Genomic DNA, 12,306 nt, shown 5'->3' on the forward strand with positions numbered 1-12,306 from the left:
CTTGACTCTGCTAATTCATTCTTTCTGCCTGTCCTGCTTATTGATGCCATGGGAATTTTTTAAAAAAGAATTTGGCCCTGGGGCAGCGCCTGTGGACCAGGGGTGGTGGTTTCATCCCGGCCCCGGCCAAAACTGCAAAAAAAAAAAAAAAAAGAAAGAAAAGAATTTGGTCCTCCCACCTCAGCCTCCTGAGTAGCTGGGACTACAGGCATGTGCCACTACTCTATAGTGTGCTATGCCAATCGTGTGTCCACACTAAGTTGGGCATCAATATGGTGACTTCCCAGGAGCGGGGGCCACCAGCTTACCTAAAGAGGGGTGAACCGGCCCACGTCAGAAACAGAGCAGGTCAAAGCTCCCCTGCTGACCAGGAGTGGAATAGAGCCTATGAATAGCCACTGCACCCTAGCCTCTAAAAAACATACAAATAAAAAGAATAGGATCCTGCCATCTTCTCTCCTGAAATCTCTCTAGCTTTGCCACTGTCTCCAGCAAAAATTCCTAAACCTAAGTTCCTAAGTTGCAGTAAGGAAATTGGTGAACTCTGAATTTTTGTGCAAAATTTTATGTACAGAGGACATAGAGCTGTTTGAGTCAGAGTCTGAAAAGCATACTTGGTCCACTCCAGAATATTTCTTTAGTGAGAAACTTATCTGTCCAGCCCTCTGTGCAGCCACCAGCCCCCACATGATGCTCCCTCCCACTGACCTGGTATCCAGCAGTTCCTGACTGCTCTGTTCTTCCCTGGTTTCTGCCTTTGAACCTGATGACCTTTTCCTTACATTGTCCTTTCCTTATCCTCAGCTTTGCCTCTTTAACTTCTATTTCACCTTTAACATTTTACTCCAGGGCTACCTTTCCTGGAGAGATTTTGTTCACTTTGTCAGGAAGAAAATGTTGATGTCATATTTTCACCTCATTTATAATATTCATCACATCTCTCCACGAAGTTTAAGGGCAAGAAACATATTCTGCTCATTTCTGTATTTCTAGCCCAAAGGATGGTGCTGGCCCAATGTAAATACTCATTAAATATTTCTTGAATAAATAAGCACAAAGATAGAAGCTTTAGTTACTTAGATAGTGTCAGGGTAGACTCAGAGCTACAGTGCTGGGATCAACATTAATTACTTTTTCTTTTGAGTTTTGAAAAATGTATCACTTTATTAGTATACCATAAAATTTACAATTTTTAATATGTACTTCTATCAATGTTAAGTGCAAATACATGCAGTTGCGTAGCCACCAGCACAATGAAGATCATAGAACAGTTTTTCTTCCTCCAAAATGCCTTCAATTGCCCCTTTGTAGTCAACTTTTCCCTTACTCTTTGGCAATCACAGTCTGTTTTCTGTCCCTATGGTCTTTCCTTTTCCAGAATGTCATGTAAGTGGAATCATTATTTAGCATCATAAACCCCAGTTATAACTGGACAGTAGTTGTAGGTATGGATTTAGATCTATGAATAGTCATATGTTTGACACTGGTAGTTCTGAATTCAAACCCTTAATTCCCCACAGAACCTGTCACAAGGTGGATCAGGTTTTGGGTTAAAGTCTCACTGGCAGCTGTCCCTAAGCTTTTTGGCTCCACTAAGAGTCTGCTGCTGTTAGAGAAAATGTCTACCCAGGAAATTCTGTGGTTGAACTTCTGGTTTTCCTATCAAAGGTATTCAGGTCATTGACTTCATTCCTTGCAGGTCTAGGTGGGCCCACAAGCTCACCAAGACCTGCAGGCCTTGTCCATGGCCTCTCATTCTCAGACTGAGTGTTGGCGGGGTCTTGGTGAGATGGATCTGATCCCTAGAAACCCCAAGGGAGTGAAACAGTGGGAGCTGTTTACCCTCACAGTTCCCTGGCACTAAGGTGACAAATCAACATTACTTTCTTGCAGGTGAACGGTTTATGTAATCTGGATATCAAGTTGCCTGTCCCCTGAATGAGATATCTCAGTCTCCAATGTTAAATAATAGTATATTGATTCTCTGCTCAGCACGAACGTGTTGTAACAAATACCTCTAAGTTTTATAAAACAAAAGATTTCTGGTGGTAGAGATTGATTTTGGTAGTTAGAAGCTTTTCAGCAAATCTCCAAGGGGAAATATGGCCTCAGTGGATAGAAAGATTTCCCCTAAATCAGCCTGATAAAAAGTTCTACATGGCAAGGTAGCCTTTGTCTTGTATTAAAAAGCAGTTTTCTTACCATGTTACTTCATCAGGATGGTGAATCCCTTAAGAATAGAAAGACCTGTCTAGAGTTGGGGACCCCTGGAGATTTGGTTGACGTTGTGAGGATTCGATGACAGAACAGAACCCACAGGGGGACTGGCATGGTTTTGTCTTGACTGTGTGGATGTCAGCTGATCTTTATAGGAGAGGAAGCCACCCAGGCAGGTGGCCACTTCCTGATTTGTGCGTTGGAAGCATGGATTGAGCAACAACCAGAACAGTGACAATTATAATCATCTTCTGAAGCCCTTGGTTTTTTTTTTTTTTCCATCTACTGAGAAACGGTACCCGCCTTCTAATCCATGAGGCAAAGACATCCTTATTTCAAAGTATATTTGATACAATCAAAATTCATTATGCTGGAAGACTTTAAAAGGCCTCTAAATTTCCTGCAAGAGGATTTAATATGATGTTTGAATTTTATGCCTTCTATCCAAAACATAACCCCTCCTCAGTCTCATTCCTATAAGTAGACACAGAAATTTCATAATTAGAAACTCATGACTTTAGCTTCAGGCTTGGTCCCCTGTGAAGAACAAATTAGGCTTTTTAAGTGATGTGTTTATTTGTTTGAATGCATTTATCAGAAGTTCTTTCTGACTTTAGCCATTGACGGAGATGGGAAAGGGAGCTTGTACAGACATGAGCAGAAATACTGACCCTTTAAAGAAGGGAAAGACCCTTCCCACCCACTCCCCACGCCAACAGCATGTGAGGCCACCAAAGGTAGCATTGCCTGTGTCCCTGTTTATTCAAGAGGCATTTTCTAACTTGCCATCTGCTTCACTGGATTTAGAAAACCTAGTTAATGTTCTCTCATTCTATGAAGAAATAATATTACTTAGATAATAGCTTGTGGGAAAATGGAGGAAATGGTTTGCTAATAAGTTGCATGCATCTATGAATTGCACAATGGAGAGGAAATGGTGACACATTGGGATGAGAGGCAGTGGGTGTTGATTTAAGATCTGATTTAAGCCATTTTATTTTAAGAGCCTACTTTTTCTTTTTTCTACTCAGCTTAGGACCCCAGTCATTCCTTTACTTGCCTCATTCCACCTGACTCTACCCACCCACACACCAGTCACCCCCAATACCAGCAAGTGTTTTCCTTTAATGTTTTTTTTTTGTATTTAGTCCTCATGAAGGTTAATAAAGTCCTCTCTCTCGCTCTGTGTTATGAGAGAGTCACTGATGACTTTATTGGTGCAGATATATTATGGCCACTTTGACATTCATGATTTCAGCCCAGACAGATGAATGATTCCAGTGAAGGTAAATCAGTTGTGCCCAGACGGTGGGTATAAAACACCTTGCTTGGGTTTTCTTTCTTGTTTGGCAGATAGGGGAGGGTGTGAAATATTGAAATCTGACTTAATGCTGTGTGTTTCTTCTGTCTCCTAAAGTACACCTGTGATGTTAGTGATGTTTGGCCTGGCATCAAGTGCCAGCCGGGGGCGGGCGCCTCTCGTGTGGGGCCTGTTTACTCTCCAGGGGGCCTCTATGGACTCACTTGGTCTATTTGCAATGACTTCTTTCTTCTTCTAGAGGAATTCAATTAAAAATAATTGCAAATACAGGGATGAGGGACCTTGTCAGAAATAGCAAATGGAATTTTACTGGATTCCCAACAACTGGAACACCAGAGAATCATTCCAGTTTCTCAGCTGGGTTTAACTGACTTTTATCATAAAAAGAAATATTTCTCAATCACATACATGTGCAGGTTTTTGATGTTGTTGTTGCTGCTGGTTTATTTATTTATTTTTCCCAAAAGTGATTTGAGTTCACAGTAGAAGTCAAAACCAGATGCCACTGTGTGAGGTTCAGTTGGTGGCACAAATGGCCAAAATTAGGAGGTGTATCCCTATTTTTAAAATTTTTGTGCACTGGAATTCCCTTCTTTATCTTGCCTCTCTTCTCTGCATTCAGGAGTGTAATGGCCTGGATCACTCAAAATGAATGCTGGCTGTAAACAACCAGAAGGGTGGTGGTCCTGTGGCCGAATGTCAGCCTCTTCTGGTCCTTCCCTCAAGAATAATTGCATTCTTGTTTGGGGTGCCAAGAATTTCAAGATCAGTCTTTCATAGCATTTATCACATTGTATTAAAGCCATCTGTTTGTCTGACCAGCTTAATTTCCCTGTAGACAGTGAAGTCCTTGCTGGCAGGGACTGTATTTACCCATCTTTATAACTTTATCACTGACTTGGTGCCTGGCACAGAGACAGCATTTGGTAAATATTTGCAAAATGAATTAAAATTGTAGAGGATATTTAGTATTTTTGTTCTAAAATAAATGCAAATATATCATTGTGTGCTGCACATATCCATGTTTAAATCCCAGTTATTGGGATGTATTTTAACATTACTATAGATTATACACTAACATTGGACTGGATGAGTTTCTGTCCTATACTTCAAAAATCTCTAGGGAAGAAAATTATAAAACTTTGTTGCTTTTTTTTTTTTGTAGAAGTTCAATTGCAGTAACAATCAGCACCTTCTGACTCACTAGGATATTTCTAGTATTATTTGCTCTGTGATCATATAGTATATATCTAAAATGCTGCAAATTTGCAAAGTAATATATTAAGCTCTTTTTGTAAGGGATGTGATTTCTAGAATCTGTGTTTAGGAAAAAATAATCTAAAACTTGCAAGTACAGAACATTTCATTTTGTTATTTTGTTAGCAAAGTGCACCTAGAGGTAAGCACCAATCAGCTACAATTATGCTTTAGGCCCAGGAGGACTGAGGTTAGACTGTCAAGGCAGAAAGATGTCTATTGTAGCAAAATACATTTGCTCTTGCGTTGGATGGATTTTCCCATTAAAACATGGAAATAGACCATTGCACAGAGATTTGCCTACCCCTTAGGAATTTTTAGGAACATTATAGTTCAGGGGTGCCACATTTTAAGCAAATCCCTATGGTTTCAATGACACTGTGAATCAAATCGTGACTCGTATAAGGACAGTACTTCCCACCGCAGTGTGGCTTTCTCTCACACACTTATTCTCATATTCTGGCTCTTCTCTGTCTCCCATTCATCTGAGAAGTTTATGGCACATATCTGATTCTTTTCCTTAAACTTAATTGATAGGTGGTCCAGTTTGGGGTAAAACTATCTGAAGGTCTCTTTCAAATTCATTTGTGTGCTACTTTAATTCTGACTTAATCCACGTTTCCTTGTCTGCTTGGTACTCTAGGTCAGCCAACTACAGCACGTTTTATTTATCTATCTATTTAATTATTTTTTGATATAAAGTCTTACTTGGTCATCCTGGGTAGAGTGCTGTGGTGTCATCCTAGCTCACAGCAACCTCAAACTATTAGGCTCAAGTGATCCTCTTGCCTCAGGTTCCTGAGTAACTGGGACTACAAGTGCTTGCCATAATGATCAGATGATTTTTCTATTTTTAGTAGAAATGTGGTCTTGCTTTTGCACAAGCTGGTCTCAAACTCTTGAGCTCAAGCTATCCACCTGCTTTGGCCTCCCAGGGTGCTAGGCTTACAGGTGTGAGCTACCGCGCCCGGCCCGCAGCACATTTAAAAACCCGGTAGGAAGTGGATCTCTGAAGTCTTGAGGAGGAACTATTATGTCAGTCTTAGAAATTACTTTTTAATTATCCATTTCTGAGACATGCATTTGGTTTACTCTCAGGAAAAATGTTATCTTTGTAAATGAGATGTGCTTTTTCCTTCAAGAAAACATAAAATAATGTATAACTCTTTTTATTTTAGCGGAGAGTAAATTTTGATTCAAATTGTTTGCCATGTATTAGTTCATAAGTTTGAAATGAAGCAAGATAGACCATGGTTTCTGCCCAGAGAAGCTCATGCCTATCAGGGAGAGAGTTCTGTGCCTTGACCACTTCCTTGAGTGATTAATCTTGATAGACACCTGAGCAGGGGACAGTGGAGGACGAGGAAGGAGCCGTCCTCTGCCAGGCTTTATCTGATCCAAATTAGACTTTCTAGGCTAACACTGTGCCTGCCCTGGTTTTATTTGGGAATGAGAGACTGTATATATACACGAACTATGGCCAGATCACATATAAAAATAGAACTTTGGCTCACAACTTGTAGTGCCCTGCCCAGGAAACTAGCTCCTTACCCACAATAGCCAGCCTGCCATACATCAGCCTTATAGGAAACAGACTGCTATCCCCAGTAACGATCCAGGAAGGTCAACAATAACTTCTGTAACAGTTGGCCTCAAATGGCCAACACTTGATTAATGACTGGCAGCTCCCTTAAATTTTGTCCCTATTTCCAACTTAGGACCCACCAGAGAAAGCCAAATACACCCCCCTAACCAATCCCGTATGATGCCCTGCTCCCAGTTAGCCTGCCTCGGGCTTCCCCATGCCAACTGTGTCCAATCAGGGCATAGCTGAGCCTTCCCTTTATTTCAGGTTAAAGCCTTCCCACCTCTCTGCCTGCCTTTGAGTCTCTTCCAAAATACAAGTGACAATGTGGCCAGCTCCCTGACTATGGCAAACTCTGAATCAATAGCCTTGGCATGTTCTCATTTGGCTGGTCTTCATTTATTTCCACAGGGCCTGGCTGGGCAGGAACTGACATCGTCCAGAGGCGCATTTTAATTTTGTGGTCCTCTGTAGGTATCTGTCATTCTTTCGGGTACGTTAGCATTTCCTGGCTTCGGGTGGGCTGTGGCTGACCTGTAAAAGATGAGCCTACTTCCACATGCCTTCTGTGTGCGCAGAAAGGGCAGAGCAGTAAAGCGCACCCGGAAATGTCCACGCGTGCATGAGGCGTTTCTGTCTCAGGTTGAACCCCATTCTCATGGCACCCAGCAGGGAGGAGCAGAGGGGCCTCTTTGCGACAGAGATCAATGGCCAATGGCTCTTTTTTTCTTAAATGTAAAACTATAAAGAAAACCTTTTCAAACATGATCCTCAAAAGATTTGGATATAGGAGGTCTGAGCTGAATGGGTCACCAAAGGGCTGATGCTTGCTTAGAGATGAGTTGGCTGAGAAGCTCCAACTGCCTCATGCTTTTGTTTGTACCTATAATAGGACGCAGTCAAACAGGAGCGAGAGACAAAGCCAAGTTATTCCTTTATCTCTTTCTAATGAAAATTCAGCGACATTTCAGCAGCGACCTCTCCCAAGACCTTAAGGACTACATGTAAGTGTTCAGATGAGAAGTTGGACTAATTTCCTAAGAGCAGTTTGAAACCGTGTCACACCTTATTTTGTTCTTAGTTTTGGTTTCTATTGCACTGACTTCATTATCTGTGTTCACTTCGTTATTGCTCTATTTAAGAATTACAATTACGGAGCTTTAATGTGATGAAGGAGACGCAGAATGCAAAAATACCTAAGCGTTGTTCCTGGTGAAAGATCTGCATTATTTGGAAATTATTGTATTAGTTGAGTTTTTAGGATCCTAATATACTAGAGTCCAAGTATTTTTTCAAAGTAATTTTATTTTAACACAGTTGTGATTAGGTTTACCTACTGAATTGAATCGGTTTATAGAAAAAGCGTGAGATTAGCATGGTAAAATTTTATATTGTCATCTTTGGTTTTCTTTTCTTTGTTTAGACTTCACTTGTGTAATATAGATTCCTATCAGTAACTGATGGCTTTTCCTTTTCTCTGTGATCAGAAGACATACGTTGGAAAGTTATCAGTGTCACCTCCACTTTGTCAATTGGCAAACAGTTCTAGAATGTTAAGAATTGTAACAACTAAAAAATCAGTACCTGCTTATTAAGAGCATACTCTGTGCAAGGCACAAATCTTAGTGCTTCATTTCCGTTACCATAAGCGGTAGTTTATTTATGAAGATCACAGTATGATCTTCCCACTGTTTATACTTGCACGTTTGCAGTGTAAATTTTCCATCTGCTTTCTCCTCCTCCCGGAGTGGAGTCTATTTTTTCCCTCTTTGAATCTACGCTAGTCTTGTGACTTTCTTTGACCAATAGACTGTGGTGATAGTGATGTTTTGCAGCCTGCAAGACTAGGCCTCAAGAGGGCCTCTTGCTTCCTCATTCACTCACTTGGAACACAGAGAGGGATGGAAGGCCATGGAGAGAGGGAGGCCAAGCCAAGAGCTAACATCAAGCCCGCAGGGGCAGGGGAGGCTTTCTTGAATGACCCAGGTCCAGCTGAGCCACAAGAACGCTGTAGGCAAGACCTAGCCCAAATTGCTGTTCTACAAAATCATAAGGCAAGGAGGTGGTTTTTTTCTTTTACTAATGTTTTTTTATTATTTTATTTTTAATTGTGATAAAATACACATACCAAAAAATTTGCCATTTTTAATGTACAGTTCAGTAGTGTGAATTATGTTCATGTTAAGGTCAGCTGAATAATACAGGAGGGCCTCTCTGCTTACAGGAAGTTGCAGGCCTGGACCTTAGAGTTAGCACAACTCCCGGCTTTACCCCTTGAGGACCATATGACTTTGGATGCTGTACTTAACCTCACTAAGTCTTTGAGACACACACACGAAAAGATGAGAAATGCCTGTCTTATAGGACTGTGATAGGATCAAAAAATAAAGTCGTTAAAGGGACAGCAAGGGTGACTCCGGCTTGGCCAGTGTTCAACATATCTTTGCTTGCTGCTATCATACCCGTTCCTCCTGGCTCTGTCTTTCCTTTGCTCCCTCCCAAATTCCTTTCCAATAATAATGATATTAATATTGCAAGTTTTACAACTAAAGCCACTACTCCTGCCAACTCATATAATGTTAACACTGGAAGAGGCCAGCTTAGTTAGGTATAGTGGGATCTAATATGATTAAAGTTAAGAGAGTTATAAATAAAGACCTGCTTTTTTTATTGCCAAAAATTCACCTGCATAGGGAATGCGCGAGATGTGGATTAGCAGCAATTATAAAAAAGATTTACATGCTTTAGTTGAGAATAATTTAATACAGACATACAAAGCAAGGCCAACAAGGGGTTGGAGAGGTCATCTATCAGCCCTGAGGTCAAGGTAAGTAAAGAACAATGACCACCTAGCGTCTGAGCTACCACAATTAGCACACACACGGATGGTTCGCTGATTTTTTTAAGGAATTTATCTCTCTTAAATGGAGGGGATATTCTGCCTTGGTAGGGTCAGGGTAGCACCTATCACTAAATGTTTTGAGTTTCATTCCCACTGGCAGGCATTGTGCTAAGAACTTCGTGTAGAGTGTATCGTGTCCCCTGCACGCCAGCCAGACGTGCTCTGCTTTCTCAGCAAGGGCAGCATGTCACCCAAGAGTAAAAATGATTCTTGGAAACAAATATTTACTTTGTTTACATATAAAGCACAAATATATGTACAGTATCTAAACAAGTGCATACGGCGCCTGTGGCTCAAGGAGTAGGGCGCCAGTCCCATATGCCAGAGGTGGCGGGTTCAAACCCAGCCCCGGCCAAAAACCAAAAAAATAAAATAAAGACTAAAAAAAACAAAAAAAAAACCAAAAAATTAAATGGCAGGAACAATTAGAAAGTATACGTCTAAAACGTCTCCTTCGGAGAGCAGTAATAAAAAGTCTAGAAAACACTGCTAGCTGGTCTTATTATTTTTATTAAATAGAAGTGAAAAATAGAGATGGAAAGGTTACATAATTTGCCCAAGAAGGCAGAATTATTAGGTGAGAGCTCTGACTTTGGCCGAAGTTTGTGTGGGGCTGACCCGTGCCCCCTCCACCCCCTTTCAGTCTCGGACCTTCCTCCTCTGCTTGCTTCCCTGCTTCCCAAATTCCCTGCACCCTTCTGTGGCCATGACCCACGTCCTCCTAAAGGGCTCTGCCCCCACTCTGGGATCTGAGGCCCTGCCCCTTTAGTTTCATTGTTCCTAGGGGAGTGCTCCCAGAGGAATTTCTGTCCTTGGTTGGAGGAATGAGTGTTTGCATTTTAATGCCCACGCAGGAGTTACCCAAAGGGCTGGCTCTTTCCCAGTAGAAATCCAGGGGCCAGCGGGAAGGGATTTGAAGCAGACCCCCACAGATCATGGCAGGAAGACAGCTGGACGGCTGGACACCCTGGTGCTGCCAATCATCATCTGATCCTTGTGACTAGAACCCCCTGCTGTTATTCTATAAACTGAGCTCTGCACCTGAGTTTCCCTGTGTAGCAATTCTGCAATTCCAAGAAAATCTAGTCTTCCAAACATGTCCCATAGTAAACACAGGCAGCCATGAGAAACATTTTGTTGTTGGTAGATATATATATATATATATATATACACACACACACATAAAAAAATTGAATAGACAGTCTCAACATTGGGTTTCTAGGACTGATCTATTAGGAATGAATGATTCCTTTCTCTTCTTCCCAAAGGGTCTGTGGAAGATGAAGAATGTCAGTAATATTAGCAAATCAATCAAATACATATTGTAAGGTGTCTTTCATGGGAGTACCCTGGAGGGCTATACCTAGATAATCAGATAGGACACTTCCCACCCCCAAATATGGTCCACTTCTGCTCAGAACCAAGAAGGGTGGGCTGGGGCAGCGCTTGTAGCTCAGTTGGCAAGGGCGCTGGCGACATACACCTAAGGTGACTGGTTTGAACCCAGCCCGGGTCTGCAACCAAAAAAATAGCTGGGCGTTGTGGCAGGCGCCTATAGTCCCAGCTACTTGGGAGGCTGAGGCAAGAGAATGCTTAAGCCCAGGAGTTGGAGGTTGCTGTGAGCTGTGATGTCACAGCACTCTACCCAGGGTGACAGCTTTTTTCTGTCTCAAAGAAAAAGAAAAAAAAAGAACGGTGGGCTTCAGCTTCTTTGCAGAGACACTGGTGGCTAAACCCAGTGCCTGATGCCTGGGCCTTTCCTTGCAGGGGCCCAGGGAGTGAGTCACTCATTGGATGGGGGTCTCTGGTTCTCAAGAGAAAAGCAAAACCTGTTTAGAGCCGTGGTTCAAAAAGGGAAAGAGATTACTCCCCAAATTTCAGTGAGTGTCAAGTGTCAAGATTTGCCTCCACTGCATGTTTGTGAAAACCAGGGTTGTTTTCTTAGAACCATAAGCAAGTACTTATCTGTAATTTGATATAAAGGGTAAATTCCCATACTTCAGTTTCCCATATTAAAAAAACGAGATCATAAGAATACCCACATGTATTAGTTTCCTAGGGATGTTGTAACAAAGTACCACAAACTGGGTGAATTAAATGAAAAATTGATCGGGTTACAATTCTGGGGACCAGAAGTCCAAGATCTAGCTAAGTGTCGGGAAGGTGGTTCCAGCCTGAGGGCCCTGGGGTTTTGCTGGTGAGCTTTTTTGTTCCTGTTTTCCACTGTCATCCACATAGGGGCTCTCCCCGTGTGTATGTCTGTGTCCCGATTTCCTGTTTTTATACGGACACCAGTCACATTGAATTAGGGGCCCATACTACTCTAGTATAACCTCATTTTAATTTAACTAATTATGTCTGCAATGACCCTATTTCCAAATAAGTTCACATCCTTAGGTACTGGAGTTTAGGATTTCAACATACGAATTTTAGTGAGTTATAGTTCAGCCCCCTGACCCCAACTCAGAGTATATGGTATGAATTACTAGATTACTAGGTATCTACCCAGATGATCAAAAATCATATTACAAGAAAGACATTTGCACCAGAATGTTTATTGCAGCCCAATTCATAATTGCTAAGTCATGTAAGCAGCCCAAATGCCCATTAATCCATGAACGGATTAACAAATTATGGTATATGTATACCATGGAATACTATGCAGCCATAAAAAGGATGAAGACTTTACAACTTTTATGATTACCTGGGTGGAACTGAAGCATATTCTTTATAGTAAAGCATCTCAAGAATGGGAAAAAAAGGATTCACATACTCAATACTATGGTAAAACCAATATATCACCTATACCTTCATACAAATGATAAAACACAACTATAGTCCAGAAAGAAAGAGGTGAGAGGAGGGAAAGGAGAGGTCAGGAGGAGGCAAGGTACATGGTGGGACCTCACCTATTGTGCATAATGCAATGGTACATGTCAAAACTACTAAGAGTAGAGTATCAATATCTTACCACAACAATTAAGTGAGGTGATGGCTGTGTTAATCAGTTTGATGTAAGCATTC

General features: G+C 41.5%; 1 protein-coding gene across 2 annotated transcripts in view; it reads left to right on the forward strand.

The window, feature by feature from the left end:
- The window catches only part of ST6GALNAC3 (ST6 N-acetylgalactosaminide alpha-2,6-sialyltransferase 3), a 522,516-nt gene that overhangs the window by 150,189 nt on the left and 360,021 nt on the right, over window positions 1–12,306 (forward strand). Inside the window, exon 1 of one of the 2 annotated variants that reach the window (XM_053592658.1) lies at window positions 7,283–7,384. The exons of the other annotated variant lie outside the window; for it this stretch is intronic. The gene's annotated coding sequence lies outside the window, so the exon portion shown is untranslated. Of the gene's footprint in view, window positions 1–7,282; window positions 7,385–12,306 lie in introns of those variants that run through there. 2 annotated transcript variants of the gene reach the window in all.

Source organism: Nycticebus coucang, chromosome 5 (genome assembly GCF_027406575.1).
Source record: "Nycticebus coucang isolate mNycCou1 chromosome 5, mNycCou1.pri, whole genome shotgun sequence".
Classification (NCBI taxonomy): domain Eukaryota; kingdom Metazoa; phylum Chordata; class Mammalia; order Primates; family Lorisidae; genus Nycticebus; species Nycticebus coucang.